This window comes from Panthera tigris, chromosome B1 (genome assembly GCF_018350195.1).
Source record: "Panthera tigris isolate Pti1 chromosome B1, P.tigris_Pti1_mat1.1, whole genome shotgun sequence".
Taxonomy (NCBI): domain Eukaryota; kingdom Metazoa; phylum Chordata; class Mammalia; order Carnivora; family Felidae; genus Panthera; species Panthera tigris.
Genome location: NC_056663.1, coordinates 163,132,171 through 163,144,294, shown reverse-complemented (window position 1 = coordinate 163,144,294; position 12,124 = coordinate 163,132,171).

Here is a 12,124-nt window from a genome sequence, read left to right as displayed (position 1 = left end):
TACCTACCGGAGCTTTCTATAATTTAAAATACAGCATTAACTTTTAATATTAAGCATTGAGATAAACAAATTGGATACCCTCAGCAGTAATTATGGATATATAGAATGAAAAAAATCATTGCTAGTATTATACCATATATACTTATGGTGTTGAATACAGTCTTTGTTTCTATTTTCAAACATGATGATTTATGATCTTTATATCAGGCCCCATTGTACAGCCTTAATACATACATACTGCATTATAGAAAGTGAAAGAATCTTGAATCTGGAAATAAGATGTCCCTCTCCTTCAGGTTTCTGAAGACAGCACTCATTTCTTTTACCCTTCATTGAGAAGGAGCTCATATGATTCATAGTAATGTAGGATTTTTTAAAAACAATACCAAGGAGGTTTGAGCTGTGCATAAATAATTTAAAACAGACATCATTGGGATACTGAGCGTATATTCACATAAAAATCTATCTAGTTCTCTTCAATTTTATGAAAGTCAAAAGCAAAGTCTCCCTGAACAGAGAGACATAGATAACTATAGCACCATGGACTTGGATAGATGAAAAATGTCAGTGGGGGAATATCAAATCACGAAAGGCACAGTGAGAGTTGATGAGGCCCTCATTTTCCATCATTTAGAGAAATCACTTCTGTCTTCTTGAACACCTCATTTTCACTCATCCACTTGCATAGTCTTGGTTGTGAAACAGACATGTATATTATATTTTTGTTTCTTATTATTGGTGGAGGTTTTCTCTTTCCTCTCTTTCTTGTCACCAGGGACAATTTGAAAAACAGGCCATTGCATAGATAAAGCCTGTGGATTGAGACAAAAAATGAGTTCTAGTGCTGGCTCTGGGTAACCTGTCTACATTTCTGTTACAGGGCAAAATATTCCACCTTCCTGGGCCTCAGTGTCATATCTTAGACAGGAGAGCGGTAGACTAGATTAACTTTGAAGTTTCACTTTTGGCTGCAAAACTCTAGGATTTTAATCTAGTTTCAGCAATGATAACTAAGTAGCAACATGGTAGCTATAGGAGGTTATTACATATTCTGTAACACCAAATTCATAAGGCGGAAATGTGATTGAAGTTCCTTCGAGAATAGGCAGCCCATGGGACAGTACTGTTGGAGGTATAATGTTATTTCCCACTCTTTTCTATTTTTTATTTTTTAAAATTTAATCTAATTTAATTTTTTTAAATTCACATCCAAGTTAGTTAGCATATAGTGCAACAGAGATTTCAGGGGTAGATTCCTTAATGCCCCTTACCCACTTAGCCCATCCCCCCTCCCACAACCTCTCCAGTATTCTCCATATTTAAGAGTCTCTTATGTTTCGTCCTCCTTCCTGTTTTTATATTATTTTTGCTTCCCTTCTCTATGTTCATATGTTTTGTATCTTAAATTCCTCATATGAGTGAAGTCCTATGATATTTGTCTTTCTCTGACTAATTTCGCTTAGCATAACACCCTCTAGTTCCATGGCAAATGGCAAGATTTCATTCTTTTTGATTGCTGCGTAATGCTCCATTGTATATATATACCACATCTTCTTTAACCATTCATCCATCGGTGGACATTTGGGCTCTTTCCATACTTTGGCTATTGTTGATAGTGCTGCTATAAACATTGGGGTGCATGTGTCCCTTCAAAACAGCATACTTGTATCCCTTAGATAAATACCTAGTAGTGCAATTACTGGGTCTTAGGGTAGTTCTATTTTTAATTTTTTGAGGCACCTCCATACTGTTTTCTAGAGTGGCTGCACCAGTTTGCATTTTCACCAGCAGTGCAAAACGTTTCCTCACCCTGTGCATCCTCATGAGCATCTGTTGTTGCTTGAGTTGTGAAGGCCACCTGTCACACTCTGACAGGTGTGAGGTGGTATCTCATTGTGGTTTTGATTTGTATTTCCCTGATAATGAGTGATGTTGAGCATTTTTTCGCATGTCGGTTGGCCGTCTTGATGTCTTCTTTGGAGAAGTCTTTTGTCCATTTCTTCACTGGATTATTTGTTTTTTGGGCGTTGAACTTGATAAGTTCTTTATGGATTTTGGATACTAACCCTTTATCTGATATGTCATTTGCAAATATCTTCTCCCATTCTGTCGGTTGCCTTTTAGTTTTGCTGATTGTTTCCTTAGCTGTGCAGAAACTTTTATCTTGATGAGGTCCCAACAGTTCATTTTTGCTTTTGTTTCCCTTGCCTCTGGAGAGGTGTTGAGTAAGAAGTTGCTGAGGCCAACATCAAAGAGGTTTGTGCCTGCTTTCTTCTCAAGGATTCTGATGGCTTCCTGTCGTACATTTAGGTCTTTCATCTATTTTGAGTTTATTTTTGTGTATGCTGTAAGAAAGTGGTCCAGGTTCATTTTTCTGCATGTCACTGTCCAGTTTTCCCAGCACCACTTGCTGAAGACACTGTCTTTATTCCATTGGATATTCTTTCCTGCTTTGTCAAGATTAGTTGGCCATACGTTTAGGGGCCCATTTCTGGGTTCTCTATTCTGTTCCATTGATCTGAGGGTCTGCTTTTGTGCCAGTACCATACTGTCTTGATGATTACAGCTTTGTAATACGGCTCGAAGTCCGTGTTATTTCCCGCTCTTAATGTTTCCTTTCATTGGAAGGGATAGCCATCATGTGACACTCCTGGCATCTCTCTGCACTATCAGTCACTCTTCCCTTGGGGAGATGCAGTGACTTGTCTAGCTAGTGGGTTTAGAAGGAGGATCTGGGTAGAGTAGCCAGCCCTCCCCTCTGCAGTCCTCTTGGGAGCTGGTGGACCTACAGAAAAGGTGTATCCTGCTCTATTCCTTCATGCCAAAGGTTTAAAGGGCCAGGGCCCTGCCCTGGGAGGTCTGAGGTCATCCATGGGTCAGTCTGTCTACTTCGGGGGTTAGTATTAGGAAAACATTTGGCTCTTAAATCCAAGCCACACATTCTGCAATATCAGCTTTCTTAGCAGTAAACATGATATTTCGATTTTCTTGTGTCTTTTTTTTTTTTTTTTTTTTTGGTCTGTTTCTCAAGTAGTTCAGAAATTAGATGAGGTACTATTTTGGGGGTTCCCTGAAGTCACAATGAGCAGTACTAGATTGTAATAACAAATGATGTTGGCCATGAACTTTCCATCCAGATTCATATAGGTCTTCTCCCAGCCTCGATTGTCTCTGGTAAGGCCTCGACAACATCATTGCAAATTCTGGCGTTCAGAATGCCAGACATTATTATCTTCATTAACAATTACACAGCTGCATGGTCCTTGTGGTTCTAAAATGGAAGCCAAATATTGAAGCCACCACCATGTGCCTTAAATATATTACATCCAACTTATTACAGAGCAGAGTCAAGATGGGAAGAAAGAGGTTCTTATTACATGATTGAGGATGTTGGGTGAAATTCGAATAACCAGTCTACCCTTATTATAATTTGTTTTCCCCATAAATCCAGAAAGACAGAGTTGAAGTCACAGGAGCTATGGATTTTAATAAATATTTGAGGGCCTAGTAAAGTACCCAGACTTCTGTAAGTCATAGGGGACACAGCTGTGAACTGAACAGAACAAACATCCATATGCTCAAGGAGTTTGTATTTTAGTGGGAGGAGGCACACCATAACCAAAATAAATAAGTAAATCATGTAAATAAATACATCAGTATAATAGTACAATGTAGTGGCCCAGTGTCTGAAATCAAACAGCCTGGGGTCAAGGGTCCATCACTTACAAACTGTATGACCTCTGGGAAAGTTCTTAACCTCTCTGTGCCTCAGTTTCCTCATCAGCAAAATGGGTTAATAAAACTTGAAAAAAAGCAAGACAGGAAAGCAGAAGAGAGCAGGTGAGGGAACCACGCAATGGCATGGCCTCAGTGGGTACAGCCTGGCCCATGGGGAACTCCGGAGGGGGAACTGCACGTACAGAGTGTGTCCCCCACTTTGGGACAAGTGGGCTGGACTTTGGTGTCCTTGTGTCAGTGAGTCATTGGCAGCGGGCTGCCAGGTGAGGTGGTGGCTTCGTCCCTTTGGGCTGTTCTATCAAAACCGAGTGGGTGGCTTGTAAACAATAGAAACCTGTCATAGTTCTGGAGGCTGGAAGTCCAAGATCAGGGTGCCAGCGTGGTCAGGTGAGGGCCCTCTTCTGGGACGCAGCCTCCTCATTGTATCTTCACGTGGTGAAAGGGGGCAGGGAAGTCTGTGCGTTCTCTTCTAAAGCGCTAATCCTATTCATGATGCCTCCACCCTCATGACCTAATTCCCTCCCAAGGGCCCCACTTACTAATGCCATTGCACTGAAGGTTAGGATTTCAACATATGAATTTGGCAGGGGCATAAACATTCAAACCATAGTAGGTGGCTCCCATTGGCCAAGGGCAGTTCCCAGGACAACGAGCTGCCATGAGCTATTCAAAGCAGCTGGAAGGTGGTGCACCAGCCTAGGGAAGGGCATCTAGGCAGGACTCAGAAATGTCACTACAGGAGGGTAATAGGAGATGAAATCACTTTTTCTAGGGGACTTGAAGGTCTTTTGTATCACAGTTCTCAAAGATTGGAACCTGAATGCGGTAGGAGTCCCTCTGTCTCCACTCCAGGAACCAAATCCAGGCATTGTGAAGCTACATACAGTCTTCTCACTTCTATTTTCTTTAGAAGTTTATTTATTTATGTCATGTCCACCCCCAACGTGGGGCTCGAACTCACACGCTGAGATGAAGAGTCAAATGTTCTTCTGACTGAGCCAGCCAGGTGCCCCTCTTTTCCCTCTTTTCACTTCTATCCTTATGCTTCTGAAAAACTGCACAGTGAAGGCAGCATGGTGCTTCTACAGATTTTTGGTTCTGACTTTTGATAGGCCCTTGATACTGCTTTAGAAAATTATGCCGTAACTCCCTGGTTCACCCTGGCTGTGGGTTCAGGACTAGTATGGGCTAATGAGAGGACGAGAGATTCCCCATCAGGTGGAGGCTCTCACTTGCACGAGCCTTTTCTCCAGATGGGGTGCCGAGTGCAAACACCAGCACTCCAGGAGGCCTTGGAAATGATCCTCTCCTTTTTCAGATAAGCCAGGGAGAGGATGTAGGAGTCAGCCTGAGACCCCTCCCTGCTTCATGGGCTTTTCTGGGAGGAGCAGAACCCTGTTTCCAGGCAGACGCAGAGAACTTCATCGGAGGTAAGCTATCTCAGTCCTCTGTTGGAGGGAATCCTAATGCTGCTGACTTCTCATAGGTAGAGCTGTGAGCTGAGGACACCCCAGACCCAAGAAAATCTCCTTGAAGCCGTCTTTGGAAGAAAAGTGAATCAGATGGTTAAATTATGTGTTGGAGGGGTCTTCTAGGAGGATTTCTACAGACAAGTTATGGGCTTGCGAAAGAATCACTGTCTACTGAGTCTCAGTGGAAGATTCAAGACCACCTGGTCCCTGGTTCAAAGCAGAGCACGAGACTCATGCTGAAGATCTCTCCCTGAGTTGACCCTTGTAGATAATAATGGGCAAATAAATAAATAGGCTTGTAGATTCCTTTCTGTATGCTAAGCACTTTTCTAAACACACCACTTCAGATGTGGTAACTTATTTAATCCTCCTAACGTCCACACTAAGTATTGTTATTACACTTCCTTTTACAGATAAGGAAACTAAGGCACTGAAAAGTTAGGTAACTCACTTGAGGTTGCCCAGCTTGTAAGTTGTGGGGCCAAAGTAGAATCTATTCAGGCTCTCTCTGTGATCTGTGTTGTGCACCTCGACAGCATCCTGCCTTCCAAACTACTCCCTGCACCTGCTGTGTGGAATTCTGTTCACCTGGCTTTCCCCAAATCCCATGGTTGGGTGGAGTGGAGACAGGGCCTGACCTAGACATCTGCTGTTCCAGGCAGGCTAATAATTTGATGCTTCTCCAAATTCTTCTTCTTTTTCTTCTCTTTCTTTGAAGGCGACCTGAATTTAATTTTTCAATTTTTTAAAAATACTGAAACACGAATATGGCTCAAAAATTCATACTATATGCAAAGGTATACCTTGAGAACTCTGGTTCCCATCACTGTCCTTGTCCACCACATTCTTGTCACCCTACCCCCACCCCATAGGTCACTACTTCTGTTAGTTTCTTGCAACCTTTCAATGCTTTGAATGTACGAGCAAATCCAAGTGTGTGTAATTATTTTCCTCTTTGTCTTATATAAAAGTGAGCACACTGTAAACACCGTTCTGTCATTGAATTCTGTGCCACATTTTATTTACCCAGGCCCCCATAGATAAATGCTATGGTTGTTTCTAATTTTTGCGTATGCTGCAATGAATACATCAATAGCAGAATTTTGCACATGTGTAGGTATATACAAGTTCACATAGTTGGTAAATGGTGAGGGCAAAATTCTCAGCAGTGGGATTGTTGGCCCAAAGAGTAAGTGCATTTATTACTTTATTTTATTTTATTTTATTTTATTATTTTTTAAGTGTATTTCTTTTGAGAGAGAGAGAGAGACAGTGCAGGGGAGGGGCGGGGTGGGGTGGGGAGAGAGAATCCTGAGCAGACTCTGCACCATCAGCACAGAGCCCGACTCAGAGTTCAAACCCACGAACCGTGTGATCATTACCTGAGCTGAAATCAAGAGTCGGATGCTCAACTGACTAAGCCACCCAGGCACTCCACATAATTTTAAGAGCTGTTGTAGATTTCTCTCCAAACCTATATTCTATAAATGATTCCAGGTTTATTTCTAGGGAAGCGGAACCCACAGTAGGCAAAGGCAGCTAAGAAGTGTCGTAAGAGGCATCCCACTGCCTCACTCCATGATTCCGGTCTGGTTCCAAACTGGAATATTCCACCCACCAAGCAATAGCCCTGCAGGGAGACAGCTTCACATCCTTAGAAGGCGGCACAGTTATCCTGGATTGTAATTGGAGCTAGAGCTTTGGGTGTCTCACATGTTACCCCGAGCAGCTTATCAGACTACTTACTGCTTCCAGCCACACAGTATTTGTCGCTGAGAGGAGCTGTGCTGGCTTTGTACAATGTCGGCTTAGCTAAATTGAAACTGCAATTTCCAGATACCCAGATACAGGAATACCTTGTATGGCTCAGAGTCACGACCCAGTTGCCACAAGGGACATTTGTATGATATTTGAGAGCCAGAAGTGAAGCAGCAGCCGTTACATTTTGGAAATCAGTGGAAGTCGGTAGGGACAGCTGCAGAGGCCCCAGCGGGTTCCATTTTGTTCATGCTTTTCCTGCTCTGACTCCAGCTCTTCTTCCCGACTGTTGGCCCTACTGACCAGCAGTGACTCCAGATGCACCATGAGATGCTTTGCTGTGAGCTCACAGAGGTGGAAGCCACAAAGAGCCAACAGCCTTCCAGATGCTTCTACACCAGCCTCCTTCGTGGCTCCTCTCCAGCGGATGGATTCACCAAGCATCAACAAGCTCTGACTTGTCCACCAGCCACAGGGCCGGTGAGGACTTTTCTGTGATACTTTTGGAAACTTTTCTTCCTCAACTCCTCCCCAAATTGTGTGAGGTCTAACACTATAATAACTAATCTATCCTACAATACACATAGTGGTCTTGCTTCCCTGATTGAACTTTACTGGAGGGAAATCTAATTATCTTCATCTTATTACATTTCCAGGGACATTTTATCATTCTTTATATATTGCCACACAAGACATCTTTCTGGATCGTTGTCCTTGAATATAATCAATATATAGCAGTATGATCAGTGTGACATTGAATACAATGTCCTTGAATATCTGGTAGGGGAGGCACAAAAGAACTCTTTCCAGGAGAACCTTAATGAGTCAATCTAAAGATCCTTGTCGGTGAGGGACTCCTGGATGGCTCAGTGGTTTGAGCGTCCAACTCTTGGTTTCGGCTGGGGTCATGATCTCACGGTTCGTGAATTTGAGTCCCGAGTTGGGCTCTGCGCTGACAGCATGGAACGTGCTTGTGCACTCTCTCTCTCTCTCTCTCACTCAAAAATAAATAAATGAATGAATGAATAAATAAATAAATAAATAAATATTAAAAAAAAGGATCCTTGTTAGGGAGACAAACAGTACCTGGGGGCTGGAGACACAGTGGAAAGACCAACTATTTCCCCTCATATCTTGCAAAGAGCCAAAAATCTCCTTCCATCTCGAGGGCTGAACGTGTCACCTCCTGGTTTCTGCTTGTTGTTTTGGCCTGAGTATTTCCCCCTCATCATATAGCACTATGCTGAATGGAGGCCAGCAGGACTTAACTGAGTCACAAAATTGCTAACTTTCCTCATTCGTAATCTTGCGGTGTAATGGGAAGCATGTTGGCCTGAGGCACAGGGGATCTGGTCTCTGGTCCTAATTGCCAAGAGCCATCTGTGGGATTAGGGGAAAGTCGTCCAGCCTCTTTGGGCTTCAGTTTCTTTGTAATTTGTTTTATGATAGCAAAATGGTAATTGAATAGATTATAGATCTTCTGCCACATACCTGAATTCATTGTATCTTTTTAGATACTTGCATTTCAATTATTTACACAGTATTCCCCCCTTATCTGCGGTTTTCGCTTTTTGTGGTTTCAGTTACCCACAGTCAACCACAGACTGGAAGCAGATGATCTTCCTTCTGACACGTTGTCAAAAGGTCAGTAGTAGCCTAATGCTAGGTCACAATGCCTACGCCATTCACCTTGCTTCATCTCTTTACACGGGCATTTTATCATCGCACATCAGGAAGAAAGGTGAGTATAGCATGGTAAAATACTTTGAGAAAGAGAGGACATGGTCACGTAACCTTGATTATGGTATATTGTTATAATTGTTCTATTTTGTTATTAGTTCTTGTTAATCTCTTATTGTGATGAATTCATAAGTCAAGCTTTATTGTATGTATGTATAGGAAAAATATAGTACATATAGGGTTCGGTACTGCCTGTGGTTTCAGGCACCCTCTGGGGCCTTAGAAAGTATCCCCACCGATGGGGGGGTTGTATTATAGTTGTATGGAGTATGACACATGCATCCCAGAAGCATTATAATGTTAAACACATGGATTGACATGGGCAGCCTCACTTGATCCAAACGTCAGATGGTCTTGTGTCCTGGTTGTATCACAATGAGCCTCTCTGAGGAGAGACTACTGGGAATTCTAGAAGGTCGAAGGTGGTTTCCTCACTCTTGCATTTGTTTTTAGCACAGTATGATGCATCACCATTTTGCCATAAAAGCCCTTTGTTTTCACTGCATTAACTATCATAAAATAGACACATGACTTAAAAGGCATTTCCTGCAAGGGAACCATGGATTGAAGTGAAAACAATAACACAAGTACAAGCAGACAAACAACAAAAGTGACAAAACAGACACTCTTACTCCTAAAACAAATGCTTGGCTATCCACATTAAAAAATAAAAAATAGGGGCGCCTGGGTAGCTCAGTTGGTTAAGTGTCTGACCCTTGATTTTGGCTCAGGTCATGATCCCGGGGTCATGGGATGGGGCTCCATATTGGGCTCTGTGCTGACAGCATGGTGCTTGCTTGGATTCTCCCTCTGTATCTCTCTCTCTCTCTGTCTCTCTCTGTCTCTCCCCTGTCCCTCCCCTGCTTGTGCTCTCTCTCGCTCTCAAAATAAATGAATAAACATAAGAAAATTTAAAAGGTAAAAATAATGCAGGTCAAATTAGATCTGAAAAAAGTCAGGCAGGGGCACCTGGGTGGCTCAGTCGGTTAAGCGTCCGACTTCAGCTCAGGTCATGGTCTCATGGTTCGTGAGTTCGAGCCCCGCGTCGGGCTCTGTGCTGATAGCTTGGAGCCTGGAGCCTGCTTCGGATTCTGTGTCTCCCTCTCTCTCTGCCCCTCCCCTGCTCATGCTCTGTCTCTCTCTGTCTCAAAAATAAATAAAAAACATTAAAAAAAAAAAGTCAGGCAAAAATACTCAAAATTATCAAGAAGTTTACAACTGGATTTGCATCTACTATCACTAGCGAGGAATCTTTCCTTAAGGGCATCTTGTGTCCTAAAATATTTTTTTTTTAATTTTTTTAACGTTTATTTATTTTTCAGACAGAGAGAGACAGAGCATGAACAGGGGAGGGTCAGAGAGAGGGAGACACAGAATCTGAAACAGGCTCCAGGCTCTGAGCTGTCAGCACACAGCCCGACGCGGGGCTCGAACCCACAGACTGCGAGATCATGACCTGAGCCGAAGTCGGCCACTCAACCGACTGAGCCACCCAGGTGCCCCATGTCCTAAAATATTAACTAGGGTAGTATGATGCCATTGTGATTAGCAAGGCATTTCAAAATGTTATTTATTTCACTTTTACATGATCTTTTAATTTTCTTTTTTGTGTGCATTCATTGTAACGCTCATAACACTTTGGTAAGTATGCATATTGGAGGCATGTACTGAAGGCTTCTTACTGAATAGAAGGGCAGGACCAAAATGCTGGTGACCACTGCTTGGGACTGAAACTGACATGTCCACATGTCCATCTGACATATGATGAAGTGGTGTGGGTCCTGGCCCAGCTCAGACTCTGCATTTCAGCTTTCAGGATTGTTAGACATTTATCACTCTACTTTTTATGACCTATGACATAATTGTGGAAATTAAGAGAAGGATTATACTTTAGAAATTCAGTGTTTTCTTTGCATGGTCAGACCTCTCCCTCCCCCAACTTCTATGAAAAACAACACTATGTTTAGCAATCTTTCAGTGAGTTGTTTTCTTTCTCACTTTCACCCAGGTCAACATCTAAGTAAATCAACATTTCTAACCTGTTGGTTTTTTGCAACAAAGGGAAGCTGTGAAGATTTTTCACATGCAGAAAAGACTTCTGTTAGGGTGTTGAATACGTGCAATATTTATTTTTAAGTCTACTTTGCAGATCTAAAGTTGGGAACAATAGGAACTACAAACTCCTTGGTTTGCTCATAGATTATTTATGGTATACTTTTTATTTTATTTTATTTTATTTTATTTTATTTTATTTTATTTTATTTTATTTTATTTTATTTTATTTTATTTTATTTTATTTTAAATAGGCCTCACGCCCAGCACACAGCCCAATGCGGGGCTTGAACTCATGACCCCAAGATCAAGAGTTGGACACTGAACCAACTAAGCCCCCCAGGCCCCCCAATGGCATACTATTTAAAAGTGTACTTTGTGCAGAGAATAGCCATATTTAATACTCTAAGTTATTTTTAAATTTTGCGAAAATATAGACAGAGACAGAAAGGAAACAGGATGTGAATGAGGGCTAAATTGTGCACCAGTAACAGACAAGCCCCTAAATCTTAGTGACTCAATGCCATAAACGTTTATTTTTTACTCATACTATGTGTCTAGCGCTGCTTGGCAGGTGGGGTTCTGCTCACTGAAATCTCTCAAGGACGCTGGTAGAGGGAATAACGGTCTCCAAAGATCTCCACATCCTAGTCCCCAGAACCTGTGAATATGTTACCTTATATGGCAAAAGGCTCTTTGCTGATGTGATGAAGTTAGGGCTCCTGAGATGGGGAGATTGTCTTGGATAAGCCAGGTGGGCCCAGTGTAATCACAAGCATCCTCAAAAGAGGGAGGCAAGCAGATCAAAGGCCATAGCAGGAGATACGGCCGTTGTAGGAGGAGGCTGGAGTGATGCAAGGGAGAACCACAAGTCAAGGAGTGTAGGCAGCTGCTAGACCCTATGAAAGGCACGGAGAGGATTTTCCCCTGAAGCCTCTAGAAGGAGCCAGCTGTCAACACTCTGACTTAAGCCCAGTGATACTGATTTTGGACTCTGACTTCCAAAACTGTAAGATGACAAATTTGTATTGTCTTAAGGCAATTAGTTTCTGGCAATTTATTACAGAAGCAATAGGAAACCAAGAGCGGGGCCTGTGTTCTGGCCTGACAGACTCTCTCAGGGGCCCCAAGGCTGAAAACAAGAAGCGGTGAATTATGTGTCTGCTCTTAAAGCTTCAACCAGAAGCAGCAGCATGTATGCGTCTGCTTGCGTTTCATTGGCCAGCGCAAGTCACGTGGTCGCACTTGATTTCCGAGGTGGGGGGGTGGGGTGCGGTGCTGGCACAGTGGGGAGCCAGAGCGTCTGTGAATAGCTGTAGGGACTAACGTGCAGGAAGAGCAGAACTGGAAAGAATGGCACTTAG